Source organism: Trichechus manatus, unplaced genomic scaffold, assembly GCF_000243295.1.
Source record: "Trichechus manatus latirostris isolate Lorelei unplaced genomic scaffold, TriManLat1.0 scaffold00019, whole genome shotgun sequence".
In the NCBI taxonomy this organism is placed as follows: domain Eukaryota; kingdom Metazoa; phylum Chordata; class Mammalia; order Sirenia; family Trichechidae; genus Trichechus; species Trichechus manatus.
In genome coordinates, this window is record NW_004443955.1 from 23,223,032 (window position 1) to 23,239,877 (window position 16,846).

Consider the following 16,846-nt stretch of genomic DNA (forward strand, 5'->3'; position numbering starts at 1 on the left):
CTTCGTGCACCACCTCCTTCCATATACTCACATGAAGTGGTTGGCAGTGCCGGAAGATTTCTGGGAGAATAGAGTTACATCAACGAGCTCTAACCAGCAGTTCAACATCTGCCCTAACGTTAACCAGCTGCTGGATGGGTGGTGCAGCCAGTGGTAGGTAGCAAGAATCTGGACATCATCTAGGGCAGGGATTGGTAAATTTTTTTTTTTAGGTTTCATTTATTTATTTATTTTTTACTTTTTTTTTTTATTGTACTTTAGATGAAGGTTTACAGAACAAATAGTTTCTTATGAAACAGTCAGTACACATATTGCTCTATGACAATGTTAACAACCCCACAACATGTCAATACTGTCCCCTCTTGACCCTGGGCTCCCAACCGCCACCTTTCCTGTTCCCTCTTGCCCTCCAGTCCCTTTCCCCAGACTGTTGTGCCCCATCAGTCTTGTTTTGTTTTATGAGGCTGTCCAGTCTTTGGCTAAAGGGTGAACTTCAGGAGTGACTTCATTACTGAGCTAAAAGGGTGTCTGGGGGCCATAATCTCAGGGTTTCTCCAGTCTCTGTCAGGCCAGTAAGTCTGGTCCTTTTTTGTGAGTTAGAATTTTGTTCTACATTTTTCTCCAGCTCTGTCTGGGACCCTCTATTGAGATCCCTATCAGAGCAGTCAATGGTGGTAGGTGGGCACCATCTAGTTGTACTGGACTCAGTCTGGTGGAGGCCGTGGTATCTGTGGTCCATTAGTCCTTTGGACTAATCTGTCCCTTGTATCTTGTTTTCTTCATTCTGCCTTGTTCCTGAAGGGGTGAGACCAGTGGAGCATCTTAGATGGCTGCTCACAAGCTTTTAAGAGATTGGTAAACTTTTTCTGTAAAATGTTTGTCTTAGTTATCTAGTGCTGCTCTAACAAATACCACAAGTGGTTGGATTTAGCAAAGAGAAGTTTATTCTCTCACAGTCTAGTTGGCTACAAGTCCAAATTCAGGGCATCAGCTCCAGGGGAATGCTTTCTCTGTCGGCTCTGGAGGAAGGTCCGTGTCATCAGTCTTCCTTTGGTCTGGGCGCTTCTCTGCACAGGAACCTCAGGTCCAAAGGACACGCTCTGCATCCGGCACTGCTTTCTTGGTGGTATGAGGTTCCCAAGTGTCTCTGCTCGCTTCTGTCTTTTATATCCCAAAAGAGATTGCAATAAGACACTAATCTTGTCAACCTTATCAGTATAACCTCATCACAGTGATAGAATTTACAGCACATAAGGAGATCACATATAATCTCATCATAGTGATAGAGTTTACAACACATAAGGAAATCCCATCAGATAACACAGTCATACAATACTGGGAATCATGACCCAGCCAAGCTGAAAGATATTTTTGGGGAACACAACTCAATCCATGACAACATTAGACAGTAAATATTTTAGACTTTTCTAGCCATACAAATCTTTCTTGCAACTACTAAATTCTGCCATTGTAGCTCAGAAGCATCCGGATACAATGGTAAATGAATGGACATGGTTGAATTCCACTAAAACTTAATTTATAAAAACAGGTGGGGGGCCTGATTTGGCCCAGAGGCTGTGGTTTACTGACCCCTGATCAAGGGCATCACCTGTGTAGGGAGAGTGGTCACCTAGCTATGATCCCTAGGCATCTCAAATAGTGTGCTGTTCCCTTGGATGCCAAGCCCAACAGTCTTTAGTGAAGCCTGTATAGGGGAAGCAGGAAGCCATATTGTCATACCATAATCAGATAATCCTACATTCGTTCCATATTTGGTCCTGGAAGCCCAGATGTGGAATGAGGGGTGAGGGGTGAGGGGCCAAGTAAAGTGGAAATCATCACCATTATCCTCATCATCACCATCATCACCAGTGTCATTACTATCATCATCGTCATCACAATACCACCGTTACCACCACCATCACCACACCATCATCACCGTCATCATCAACAACAATAAAACCCTCCTTAAACATTTACTACCTGCCAAGCATGGTTCTGAACATTCTACATGGTTAACCCTCACAATGATCCAAGAAGGTAGATTCTATTAGTATCTGTGTATTATTGAAGAAGAAACCAAGGCACGGAAAGATTAAGCACTGGGTTAGGTTCAAGAAAAGAAAATGTTTAGGTTTCATGTAAGCAATAACTTTCTTTTTTTTAAAAAAAACGCATGGTGAACGTTCAAATCTCTGTTTTTTTTTTTCTTTTTTTCCTGTAACATGCTTTATAAAAGGAATCAGAAGTAAGATATATAGAACCATCTATATTTCCCCAAGCCCATCACGTCGTTTAAAGCCTCTGTGTCTTTGCATATGCTGTTCCTTTTGTCCAAATGCCCTTTCTCCAACAGTCTGTTATTCACCCTTCAAAACATGCCACAGGCAGGGTCATTTCCTTTGTAAATCATTTCCCTTCTTTGTTTTATCCTCACCCTCTCCACACACAGAGTTAGTCATTCTCTCCTCAGAAGGAATTCTGGACCTCTTACGTATTCTTTGTTATTATACATAGGACACTAAATTGAAAATATTTGCATATGCATCTATTGGTCCTATTTATATGTGCGTCCTCATGTCTAATGTAATCTCTGGTACACAGCAAGTGCTTAATAGATGCTTGTTGGACAGAATGAAAGTTTTACTGACCTATTTACAATCATGCTCAAGTGATCACATCTGGAACTAGGCCTGGACTATTAAATGAAGGGGAAAATTGTCATCCTGAGTCAGACCCAGGCTCCTCCAGCCCAGAGATTTGTTTGAAAGTGGCAATTGCTTTTCATCATCAGGGAGGCTGGATGGTCCTCTGGAACGTCAGTCTAAAATCCATCTAGGTTTGTCATCCATGAAATTATCTAAACTGTTCTATAATAAAACTGATAACATATGACATTTCCATTTTACCCAGAGCTTTTGCACACGTCCCTTTATTTCACCCTCAGCGATGGACAGGTAGGCAGTCTGAGGTGGCGATGAGAATACTCAGACTGGAAGGCTGGAGACCTGGGTTCCAGTCTAAACACTGCCGCAGTCCAGTTCTCTAACTATGGTAGGAAATTAAATGTTCTGACTCACAGCTTTTCTGTCTGACATGAGGCTAATAATTCCTTCTTTGTCTTCTTTACAGGATGTCCCAAGCATCAGATGAGTGTTACATATTAAATGCATTTGAAATTTAAAAACCATTTGAAAATAGAAGGTTTTTCTGTCCTCAGGTTTATCAGTGTGATGTTTTGCTTCCTTTTCGCCGTATATGTCTCTTTGTAAGATCTAAGGGTGTTCTGTGGCAGTGGTGGCTCAGTGATAGAATTCTTACCTTCCATGTAGGAGACCCAGGTTCGATTCCTGGCCAATGCACCTCATGTGCAGCCATCACCCACCTGTCAGTGGAAGCTTGCATGCTACTGTGATACTGAACAGTTTTCAGCAGAGCTTCCAGATTTAATCAGAGTAGGAAGAAAGGGCTGGCAATCTATTTCCAGAAATCAGCCATTCAAAACCCGGTGGGTCACAATGGACTAATCCACAACTGATCATGGGGATGGTGCAAGCCTGGGCAGCATTTCATGCACGGGGTTGTCATCAGTCAAAGGTTGACTTGACAGCAACTAACAAAACAACATAGTTTGTTACTATAACAGGACACCATGGCCCAGCAGAGATGGCACAGTATGGTGTGAATTCACTGCTTCCTGCCTCCATGCTCATGGCAGACATCATTAATCAACCACAGCACTCTTCTGCAGAGCCTGAATTGGGCTTCTGATACTTCGGAATGCAATGCTCTGTTTAGGGAAATGGTGAAGGGCCAGATTTTTCTCTTTTTAATTTCCAATCTATCGCATACTGGAATGTGGTCCTACTGTGCATGACTAGTACACAGCTCATGCTGCATGAGTCTCACCATGTAAATTTGACAGCACTTGAACTGGTCCATAGCCTATTCAATGAAATAAGTCTACTTATCACATACTTGGATGGCATGGTAACATTAAATTGCTATAAAATGTTCTCAATGCCTGTTTTCAGTTTCTGCACTTGGACTATACTTTGAACAGCACTGCCTTAGGCAGCAGGTCCGACTGGTATGGGTTGACCTATGCAATTAAACCCTTTTGCCACCCCTGACCCTGGTTCTTCATTTGTAAAATGAGATGAATAACAAAACACCAGCCTTGCAGACTTCTTATGAGAATCAAATGATTCAGTATATGAGAAAGCTCTTTGTAACCTGTGCCATGTTATCCAAATGTTAGCTTAGTACTGCGATCCCCATATCCATTTCTTAGTCCTTGAAAATTATATAACAATACATGTAAAAGCTTTGCTCAGCAAATGCAGGGTATTTTCTCATTACTGTGTTCTTCTCTTTGGGTTTGCTTTCCTAGACCAAATTATGTTCATAATTTTTTTTTTTTTGATTCTGTTCTCTTGTGCCAACACTTCAACCCTATTGCAAGAGGATGTTGAAATGTTACTCACTCGGTCCTGAGCTCTCAGCAGGGCCAAAAGCCATAAAGCAGGACAATAGCTGCCAAGTACCCTGCATCCTTAGCAGGGCACGTTGAGAGATTGGAAAACCAGTTCTGCAAGAATTAGCCCAGCACCCACTTTCAGACTCAGGGAGGAGGAAAAGGCTGGGAGACAAGGATTTCTTTGGACAGAGTTTCAGGGTGCTTCACTCCCTCTTACCATGTGGGGGATGAGTATTTCTGATTGCAGAAATAACTTATATTTTCAAAATGGTTCTTAAATTTCAAATGCATTTAACATGTTATCTTTATTTTACAGATGAGGAAGTTTAGAGAGGTTACATAACTTGCCCACTTTAAGTCAAGTGAGAGGGCTTTGAGATACCACCCAGAGAGTCCAGAATGTGCCCACTGACATCTAGGGCACATAAGAACACATAGGTGTTTTCGTCACCAAGAGAATCCAAAGGAGGAGTGGCTGACTCTACCCCATCTGATTATAAAAGGCAAAGGTGATGCTCAGTGAAAGGGAGCAAAGAGGGCATTCTGGAGGGACCACCTGAAGTCCAGGACTAGAGGAGAGCTTTTACTTGTGCAGAGAAACTGCTCTCAGAGGTGTGTGTGTATGTGTGTGTGTGGTGAAACTGCAAGAACCCTGCAAAAGTGCCCATGAAAGCAAAAGCCAGCAAATGCGTGTCTTCCGTCCAGAAGGAACAGCCCCAGCCGACAGGCATATCAGCACGTGTCTTAGTTATCTAGTGCTACTGTAACAGAAATACCCCAAATGGATGGCTTCAACGAACAGAAGTTCAGTCTCTCACAGTCTAGGAGGCTAGAAGTTTGAACTCAGGGCACCAGCTCCAGAGGAAGGCTTTCTCTCTCTGTTGGCTCTGGAGGAAGGTCCTTGTCATCAATCTTCCCCTAGTCTAGGAGCTTCTCAGCACAGGGACCCTGGGTCCAAAGGACATGCGCTTCTGGATCTTCTTGCTTGTTGGTAATGAGGTCCCCCTGTCTCTCTGCTCACCTCTGTCTTTTATATCTCAAGAGATTGACTCAAGACACAACCTGATCGTGTAGATTGAGTTCTGCCTCATTAACATAACTTCCACTAATCCAACCTCGTTGACATCATAGAATTTACAATACATAGGAAAATCACATCAGGTAACAAAATGGTGGACAATCACACAATACTGGGAATCATGGCCTAGCCAAGTTGACAGATATTTTGGGGAGACACAGCACTTTTGACTCTTTCCTCTGCCCCTAATTCTCTTACCCTCTTGGCCTTACCTGGAAGGACCTCAAACAGCAGCCTAGAAACGGCAGAGACCAGGCAGCCAGGTCTAAGCAAGCTTGAGGTACAGAGAGGAGTTCACAATGTTTTGATTATTGTACTTCACTTCACTGGAGTTATGTGCTTATTATATTGGGCTCAACATTTTAATGCCAAAACAAAGGGATTATCTGTCTATTATCAAAATATGATTAAAAAACAGTGGGTCCTGTCTGAGATTTCATCCAGGAATGGGAGAAAAAGTTGGGTTTGAAGGGACAGAGGGAGAAAGAATTAAGTTGATTCTTCTAATCCTCTATCAAGTTGAGCTCATTTAATAAACAGGTTTCATCATCAATCATTTTAGTTCCCCTTCCTGGACTGTCTACAGCTACAGGAAGTGTCATGAGCTGAGGACATACCTGCAAGGAGCAGAACTAGAAAATTGATAACTCCTACGGAAAGAGATGGTTTTTACCTCTTCCCATGAGTGCGTTTGAAAGACCTGATCAACTCTTAGGACCAAGTTAGTCGGTGTTGTATTCCCTCCCAAATAACTACCCTGGTTTTCATAATTCAGCATGGTGCAGCCAACACCACTACCACCATTTCAATCACTACCACCTCCACTGCCATCACTTCCACTGCTGTCTCCATCATCACCACCACCACCTTTACAGCCATCACCACTACTACCCCCACCACTGCTTCCACATGGCCACACCACCACCACAGCCACCATTGCTACCACTACCACCAGTCTCCATCACTAATGCCAGTACCAGTGCTGCTGTTGTCAGTGTCTCCACTGCTACTATTTATTACGTATTCATATGTGCCAAGCACAGTGCTAAATACCGTATGTGTAATACCCAATTGAATATACCACGGACTGCGAGAAGAACGAACAAATCTGTCTTGGAAGCAGTATAGTGAGAATGCTCATTAGAAGCAAGGATGGTGAGGATGGCGAGACTTCGTCTCACATACTTTGGACATGGTGTCAGGAAGGACCATTCCCTGGAGAAGGACATCATGCTTGGTAGAGAGTCAGCAAAAAAGAGAAAGACCCTCAAAGAGATGCATTGACACAGTGGCTGCAAAAATGGGCTCAGGCATGACAACGATTGTGGGGATGGCACAGGACCGCCCAGTGTTTCCTTATGTTGTACATAGGGTCACTATGAGATGGAACCAACTTGACGGCACCTAACAGCAGCAATATCCAATTCAACCCTCACAACTGCCTTCGGAGATAAGTGTCTTAGACTGAGTTCTCTAGAGAAGCAAAACCAGTCAAGTGTATAAATATATATATAGAGAGAGATTATATCAAGGGAACAGCTCATGGCGATTGTAGAGGCTAGAACGTCCCAAGCCCGTGGATCAGGGTAGAGGCCTCTCCCAAGTCACACAGCTGCAGAAGCTGGCAAGCCCAAGATCGGCAAGTCAGAGAGCCGGGCTCCCGCTCGCAGGCTGTGCAGATCGATGAATCCCAGGTTCGGCAGATAAGCTGACGGCTCAAGTCCCGAGAACGGGAGATGAGACGACAAGAAGCAACTGCAGGATCCAGAGAGAGCAAAAAACCAGAACGTCTGCTTATATACAGATGCAGGTCACACCCCCAAGGAGACTCCCTTTCATCTGGCTGGCTACTCACAGTATATTCAATCATGGGAGTGATTACATTAAAACACGGAGAATCATGGCCCAGCCAAGTTGACACACAATCTTAACCATCACAGTAAGTATTGTGTTATCCTTATCTTACAAATAAGGAAACAGAAGCTTAGAGAGGTTATGTAAATTACCCAAGTGTGCAGAGCCACATTTAAATTCTACTTTTACTTGGTTGAGGAGCCCTGCTAGGGTAGTGGTTAAAGTACTTGGCTGCTAACCGAAAGGTCAGTGGTTCAAAGCCACCAGCTGCTCTGCAGGAGGAAGCTGTGGCAGTCTGTTTCCACAAAGATTAAAGCCTTGGAGGATGAAGAAAATCAGAGACACAAGGGAAAGATTAGTCCAAAGGACTAATGGACCACAACTACCACAGCCTCCACCAGAATAAGTCCAGCACAACTAAATGGTGCTCAGCTACCACCACTGAATTCTCTGACAGGGATCACAATAGAGGGTCCTGGACAGAGCTGGAGAAAAATGTAGAACAAAATTCTAACTCACAAAAAAAGACCAGACTTACTGGTTTGACAGAGACTGGAGAAACCTGGCTAGTAAGGCCACTGGACACCCTTTTAACTTAGTACTGAAGTCATTCCTGAAGTTCACCCTTCAGCCAAAGATTAGACACGCCCATAAAACAAAACGAAACTAAATGAGCACACCAGCCCAGGGGCAGGGACAAGAAGGCAGGAGGGGACAGGAAAGCTGGTAACGGGCAACCCAAGGTCGAGAAGGGGAGAATGTTGACATGTTGTGGAGTTGGCAACCAACGTCACAAAATATATATATTAATGGTTTAATGAGAAACTAATTTGCTCTGTAAACCTTCATCTAAAGTACAATAAAATCAATTAAAAAAAAAATATTAGTTTGTCAAAGCCAAAAAAAAAAAAAAAGACTACAGCCCTGGAAACCCTATGGGGCAGTTCTACTCCGTACTATGGGGTCGCTATGTGTTGGAGTCAACTCCAGGGCAATGGGTTTGGTTTTTACTTGGTTAAAAAAACAAACAACAACAACAACAACAAACAACTCACTTACTGTTCTTTGAAGAATCCTCATTTCAACAGCCTCTTTCATCAGGTTGCCAAGATTGAGACATTTCTCCTTCTCAGGGTTTAAACCCTTAAAGATACTGTGAAGGCGATACAGCAAATATATCGCAAAGTCAAAATTTCTAAAATACATTTCAAGGTTAAAAATCTCTCCAAAGCCTAATCTCAGAGTGTTTATGACTATTTTCAAACCCTTGTTGGTAGTGGAGAGGGCAGCAAATGGAGGTAGAGTGAGTAGGAGGAACTCCATCCTTCTGCAGGTGGGGCCTCTGGGCCACCTGGTGGTCACTTCATGATTACTTTTCTGAACCATTTACTTGCTCCCCAGTGACACTCGTTTTGCACTCCTTGGCTTAATCGCTATATCGATGAGGTGAGTTTTTATGGAACTCTATGATTATTTGGTGAGGAAGAAAATTATTCTTGGTCTCAGTGCCGTATTAAAGCCTCTTTGCCAGACTTTTGGAATTCTGGGGTGGTGCAAACTGTCAACTTGCTTGGCTGCTAACTGAAGAGTTGGAGGTTTGATTTCACCCAGAGGCACCTTGGAAGAGAGGCCTGGTGATCTACTTTGGAAAAATCAGCTATTGAAACCTTATGGAACACCTTGCTAACTCAGAACTGAAGCCACTCCCGAAGGCTATTTTTCAGCCAAAGATTAGACAGCCTATAAAACAAATGGTAACACATGTGAAGCATGTGCTTCTTGGTTCAATCAAGTATACCAGACCAAATGGGCAAGTCCTGCCCAAAGGTAAGACGAGAAGGCAGGAATGGACAGGAAAACTGGACAAATGGACATGGAGAACTCGGGGTGGAATGGGAGAGAGTGCTGACACATTGTGGGGATTGTAACCAATGTCACAAAACAATCTGTGTATAAAATTTTGAATAAGAAACTAATTTGCACTGTAAACTTTCACCTAAAGCACAATCAAACTAAATAAAAAGAAAGAAAGGGAACCCTATGGAGCACAGTTCTACTCTGACACACGTGGGGTCTCCATTAGTTGGAGTCAGCTCAATGGCAACTGGTGCTATATTGGACACTCACTCTCTGATTGCTTCCTCTGTTGTACCAGTATCATCCTCCCCTACAACCCAGCAGCAACCCCAGAGGTTGTTGTTCAGCTTTCTTTTTCCTACTTGCGTGTGCTTTTAATTAATATCGAAAGTATCACCCCACCCACCATCAGGAGGACCTGAAATCTGAGTTGGTTTTGCTTTGATTTTCCCCTAACGGGCATCTGTGTGACACGATTTGGAAGACAGAGGTACTGAAAACCACAAATTTTTCAAATAAGGCTGATAGTTGAACTCCAGGATGGAATATTGATTCCCAGTGGATGCCTCTTGAGCTTCAGCTATTTAATATCACCCATTGGCCCAAAACTTGACATACTCACTGCTTTCACTAAGAATTGTATTTTGATTACATAATAACACCAGCATTAAAAGGCCTCTAGCCTATGCCACTTGCAAAAGGTCTTTAGGCAAGGGAAAGTGGGAGCCAATGAAACCAAATTTGAGGGTGTGAAGAAAACGGTAGCACCAGGCTATTTTAATTTAAGTGGATTAGCATGGGCTTGATTTACTGACCTGTACATGACCTGCTGCCATCTTCCAGGAATGGCATGGCCTGCTCCTCATACCTGCATCTCTCTGTCTCTGTTGTTGTTCAGCTGGTGTCCAGTTGGCTCTGACTCATGGTGACCCCATGCATATAACGTAACAAAATGTTGCCTGATCCTACGCCCTCTTTCTTGTTGTTGTTAGGTGTCGTCCAGTCAGTTCTGATTCATAGAGACCCTATGTACAACAAAACAAAAAACTGCCCGATCCTCCACTATCCTCATAATTGTTGCTGCGTTTGAGCCCATTGTTGCAGCCACTCTGTCAATCCATCTCATTGAAGGTCTTTCTTTTTTTCACTGACCCTCTACTTTACCAAGCATGATGTCCTTCTCCAGGGACTGGTCCCTCTTGAAAACATATCCTCACTTCTAAGGAGCATTCTGGCTGTACTTGTTCTGAGAGAGGTTTGTTCATTCTGGCAGTCAATGGTATATTTAATATACTTTACCAACACCATAATTCGAAGGCATTAATTCTCCTTTGGTCTTCCCTATTCATTATTCAGTTTTCACATGCATACGAAGCAATTGAAAATACCATGGCTTGGGTCAGGCACACCTTAGTCCTCAAGGTGACATCTTTGCTTTTTAATACTTTAAAGAGGTCTTTTACAGCAGATTTGCCCAATACAATATATCGTTTGATTTCTTGACTGCTGCTTCTGTGAGCATTGATTGTGGATCCAAGTGAAATGAAATCCTTGACAGCTTCAATATTTTCTCTGTTCATCATGATATTCTTTATTGGTTTAGTTGTGAGGATTTTTGTTTTCTTTATGTTGAAGTGTAATTCATGCTGAAGGCTGTAGTCTTTGATCTTCATCAGTAAGTGCTTCAAGTCCTCTTCACTTTCAGAAAGCAAGGTTGCACGATCTGCATATCGCAGATTGTTAACTAGTCTTTCTCTAACCCTGATGCCGCATTCTTCTTCAGATAGCCCAGCTTCTCAGATTATTTGCTAGGCATACAGATTGAATAAGTATGGTGAAAGGATGCAACCATGACGCACATCTTTCCTGATTTTAAACCACAAAGTATCCCCTTGTTCTGTTTGAACGACTGCCTCTTGGTCTATGTACAGGTTCCGCATGAGCACAAATAAGCGTTCTGGAATTCCCATTCTTCACAATGTTATCCATAGTTTGTTATGATCTACACAGTCGAATGCCTTTGCATAGTCAATAAAACACAGGTAAACATCTTTCTGGTATTTTCTGCTTTCAGTGAAGATATATCTTACATCAGCAATAATATCCCTTGTTCCATATCCTCCTCTGAATCCAGCTTGAATTTCTGGCAGTTCTCTGTCCATGTACTGCAGCAACCATTTTTGAATGATCTTCAGCAAAATTTTACTTGCTTGTGATATTAATGATGTTGTTCGATGATTTCCGCATTCCACTGGATCACCTTTCTTTGGAATGGGAACAAATATGAATTTCTTCCAGTCAATTGAACAGGTAGCTGTCTTCCAAATATCTTGGCATAGATAAGTGAGCACTTCCAGAGTTGCATCCGTTTGTTGGAATATCTCAATTGGTTTTCCTTGTTTTTTGTCAATGCCTTCACTGCAGCTTGGACTTCTTCAGTACCATTGGTTCTTGATCATATGCTACCTCCTGAACTGGTTGAACATTGACCAATTCTTTTTGGTACAGTGACTCTGTGTACTCCTTCCATCTTGTTTTGGTGCTTCCTGGATCCTTCAATATTTTGCCCATAGAATCCTTCAATATTGCAACTTGAGGCTTGAATTTTTTCTTCAGTTGTTTCAGCTTGAGAAATACCGAGCATGTTCTTCCCTTTTGGTTTTCTAACTCCAGGTCTTTGCACATGTCATTGTAATACTTTATTTTGTCTTCTTGAGCCACTCTTTGAAATATTCTGTTCAGCTCTTTTATGTCATGATTTCTTCCATTCACTTTAGCTACTCGACATTCAAGAGCAAGTTTCAGAGTCTCTTCTGATATCCATTTTTTTTTTTGTCTTTTTAATGACCTTTTGCTTTCTTCACATACAATGTTTTTGATTGCATCCCACAACTGGTCTAGTCTTCGGTCCTTAGTGCTCCGTGTGTCAATTCTATTCTTAAGGTGGTCTCTAAATTCAGGTGGGATATACTCAAGGTCATACTTTGGCTCTCATGGACTTGTTTTAATTTTCTTCAGCTTCACCTTGAACTTGCATATTAGCAATTGATGGTCTGTTCCACAGTCAGTCCCTGGCCTTGTTCTGATCAATGACATTGAGCTTCTCCACCGTCTCTTTCCACACTTGTAGTCCATTTGATTCCTGTGTATTTCATCCGGCGAGGTCCACATGTATAGTTACCATTTATGTTGTTGAAAAAAGTATTTCCAATGAGTAAGCTGTTGGTCTTGCAAAATTCTATTATGAGATCTCGTATATTGTTTTTATCACCAAGGCCATATTTTCCAACTACTGATCCTTTTTCTTTGTTGCCATCTTTTGCTTTCCATTCAGTCATTATCAATGCATCCTGATGGCATGTTTGATCAATTTCTGACTGCAGAAGTTGGTAAAAATCTTCAATTGCTTCATCTTTGACATTAGCATTTGGTGCTTAAATTTGAATAATAATTGTATTAACTGCTCTTCCTTGTAGGCATATGGATATTATCCTAACACTGATAGTTTTGTATTTCAGGATAGATCTTGAAATGTTCTTTTTGACAATAAATTCAACACCATTCCTTTTCAATTTGTCATTCCCGGCCTAGTAGGTCATATGATTGTCTGATTCAAAATGGCCAAAACCAGTCCATTTCAGCTCACTAATGCCTAGGATATCCATCTTCAAGCACTCCATTTCATTTTTGACAACTTCCAATTTTGCTTGATTCGTACTTCATACATTCCACATTCTGATCAATGGATCTTTGCAGTTGTTTCTTCTCATTTTGAGTCATGTCACATCAGCAAATGTCATTAAGGTCAACTCTACTTTGAGGCGGCAGCTCTTCCCCAGTCGTCTTTTGAGTGCCTAAGAACCTGAGGGGCTCATCTTCTGGCACTATATCAGACAATGTTCCACGGTTTTCCATAAGGTTTTCACTGGTCAGTTTTTTCAGAAGTAGATCACCAGGGCCTTCCTCCCAGTCTGTCTTAGTCTGGAAGCTCCGCTGAAACCTGTCCAGTATAGGTGACCCTGCTGGTATTTGAAATACCAGTGACACAGCTTCCAGCATCACAGCAACACACAAGCCACTACAGTACAACAAACGGACAGAAGAGCGGTCCCCCTTTAGTCACACTTAATTTCCTTGCACAAGATAAAGCAGAGGTCACAACAGATGTATTTCATTTGGCTTCCCTGATTAAAAAGATAAATAACTGATAATCCTTAACAACTTTTAAAAATTAGTATTTCACACAAAAATTTGTATTTCTGTCTTCTCTTGAAAAATTCATAAATCTGGCAGCTGAAGCTGTGAATTTGCTCTTCCCGTTAGAAAGGGAATAGTCAACTCTCTAGTGCCTCCTCAAATTGGGGCTCGTTGTCTGTTGCCATTTGTTATTACACTTGTAAGTTGTTTTTATTTCATTCCCATTCCCAGGATGCTTCACTCATTTACATTATCTGTTTAGATTCTGTAGAGATTGGAATTTGTGCCTCTGTTTAATGTTTAAACCTCTTCCCATGCCTGAACTGCTTGTTCTCTGTTCTTGAAGTCACTGAACAAATTATTGTAACAAACACAAGAATATTCAGACATCTTCCAGTGAACACAGATGATAGCCAACTTAGCACCCTCTGACCAGGAATCAGCACCCAGGCTCCAAATTCCCGATTCTGCTAGGTTTCCACAAGAGGCCTAAGTTAAAGCTCTTTCCTGCTGCTTTCTTGAGAAATTGCAAATATTTTCAGCACCATCCTCAATCAACAATAAAGTGCTCTCTGTTAACAACAGACCAGTGCATTCTGTCAGACAAATTAGTAATTTCTGATGTTTTGCTTTTGAGAAAAATCTTCATACCCAATCCACATTTTTTTTAATAGAAAAATACTTAATCTATGTACTTGCTTGTGAGTCACGGTGATGCAATCTCACATTGCTATTTAGATTTTATTCCCAAACAGTTCTAAAATCTAGAAACTATTGAACAGTTATAAAGACAAGTGGTTGGAGCTAAAGACCATAACTGTGAGCCACCTTGCAGAGTGGGTAAGTTCACACATAAAGGATGGAGACAGACCTTTATCTGACACTAAGTACAAGGCCCTTCTTACTCTACATTTCCTCAGTTCCGTCATCCCCAAAAATTGAAATAAAGCTGCCTAGGTTCTCCTTACAACTGGACTGATAAATGACATCATTATAAACGGTGGAAAAATTGAACTTGTCAAGGATTTCATTCTGTTTGCATCAACAATCAACATCCATGGAAGCAGCAGTTAGGAAGTCAACACTGGGCAAATCTGCTGCAAAAGACCTCCTTAAAGTTTTAAAAAAGCAAAGCTTTTAAGGTGCGCCTGACCCTAGGCATGGTCTTTTCAACAGGCTCATATGCATGTGAAATCTGCGCAATGAAAAAAGAAGACAGAAGCAGAATTGATGCATATGAATTGTGGTATACACAAACAATCCTGAGTATACAGTGGACTGCCAAAAGAACAAAATAAATCAGTCTTAGAAGAAACACAACCAGAATGTTCCTCGGAAGCGAGGATGGCAAGATTTCCACTCCCTTACTTTGGACATGTCATCTAGAAAGACCAGACGCTAGAAAAGGACATCAGGTTTGTAAAATAGAAGGCCAATGAAGTCGAGGGAAATCTCCATGAGATTTATTGACACAATAGCCAAAACAATAGACTCAAAAATACCAACAATCATGAAGATGGCACAGGACCAGGCGACATTTCATCCTGTTGTACATAAGGTCTCCATGAGTCGGAGCCGACTCGACAGCAACTAACAACAACAAGGTTCTCACCCACAGCAGTTCTCAGAGCATGGTCCATGGACCCCTGGGGGTCTCAAGACCTTTTCAAGTGTTCAGCAAGAGACATTATTGTCCTCTTTCACTGTGTTGGCATTTGCACAGATGGTGCAAAAAACAATGGTTAGTACAATTGCCTTAGCAGCAGTCAAGCCAGGAACAGAAACTGGCACTGCTAGTTATAGTATTCTTTATTATCATGTCCTCACAGAGGAAAAAAAAATAGCCAACTGCACTACAGAACAGTAAAATTTGCTAATTTTATTAATTCTCAATCCTTGAGTACTATGTGACGAAAAGGAAAGTATACATAAAGCACTTCTACTGTGTATTGAACTGCAATGATTTTCTAGAGAAAAAGCCCTTGTGTAATTGTGTGAGCTGCAAGCTGAAGTAGCTGCTTTTATTATTATTATTTTTATCAACGAAACTCCATTTTTACTTGAAAAATGATTGATAAACAAATTCTTGCTATTCAGACTTGGGTATTTGGAAGACATTTTCTTAAAAATGTATGCAATGAGCATGTCATTCTAAAAAATCAACTGGCAATATTTGTTGTCAATGATAAAGCTTTCAAGTGAAAATTAGAATTTTTGAGAATCTGTGTTCAGTACTGTGAGCTTGACAGCTTCCCAATAATTAACAACTTTTTTGATTAGATGGTAGTGATATTAATAAATGCGATTTTTGCAAATGCATAGAGAACAAAGTTTATTAATGGTTTCCAGGGGCAGGTAGGAGGGGGCAGGGAAAGTTATTGCTGAGGGCACTGAGTTTCTGTTAAAGGTGATGAAAAAATTGGGGATGGATGGGGTGATGGTTGTGCAACACGGTGAACGGAACTAATGTCACTGTATTGTACACATAAAAATGGTTGAAATGACGATGCTTTGTTATATGTATTTTACCACAATAAAAATAAATAAATGTGATTTTTAAATATTTCATAATGAAAATTTGACAACATTTAGAAGATCTGCATAACTCAGAGAGTTAATATTTTCCAAACGTTCGGTGAATAATGTTACAAAATCATGCATGAATTAAAGATCTATTCAAAGCGCAAGTGAACCAATGGACTTGAATGTAATAATGCACAGTAACAAGCTCTCTGATACTGTTTTAAATTCTACATTGCAACTAACGTTTAAGAAACTACCACTTGTCAAGTTTTGGTGTAGTAGTAAAAGAGAATATTGACAATTATTAAAAAATGCTATTAAAATCTCTTCCATTCTCCCACTACATATCTGTGTGAGGCTAGATTTTCTATATACACTTCTACCAAACCAATGTGTTGCAATGGATTGAAAGTAGAAGTGTGTAGAGAACCCAGTTGTTTTCTTTAAACCAGACATGGAAGAGATTTTTTTAAATGCAAAATAATTCTAAGTATTTATTTTGTTTTTAGACATATAGTAATTTTTTAGAAATGTCTATGTTAGTTTTTAACTATATAATGGGAACCCTGGTGGCATAGTGGTTAAGTGCTACAGCTGCTAACCAAAAGGTCAACAGTTTGAATCCACCAGGCGCTCCTTGGAAACAGTTCTACTCTACAGAGCAGTTCTACTCTGTCCTATAGAGTTGCTATGAGTTGGAATCGACTCGATGGCAATGGGTTTCATTTTAATGAGTTTACTATTATTTATTTATTTATTTTTTAAATATTTTATTGTACTTCAGGTGAAGGCTTACAGAACAGATAGTTTCTCATGTAACAGTAACACACATGCTGTTTTATGACATTGGTTAACAA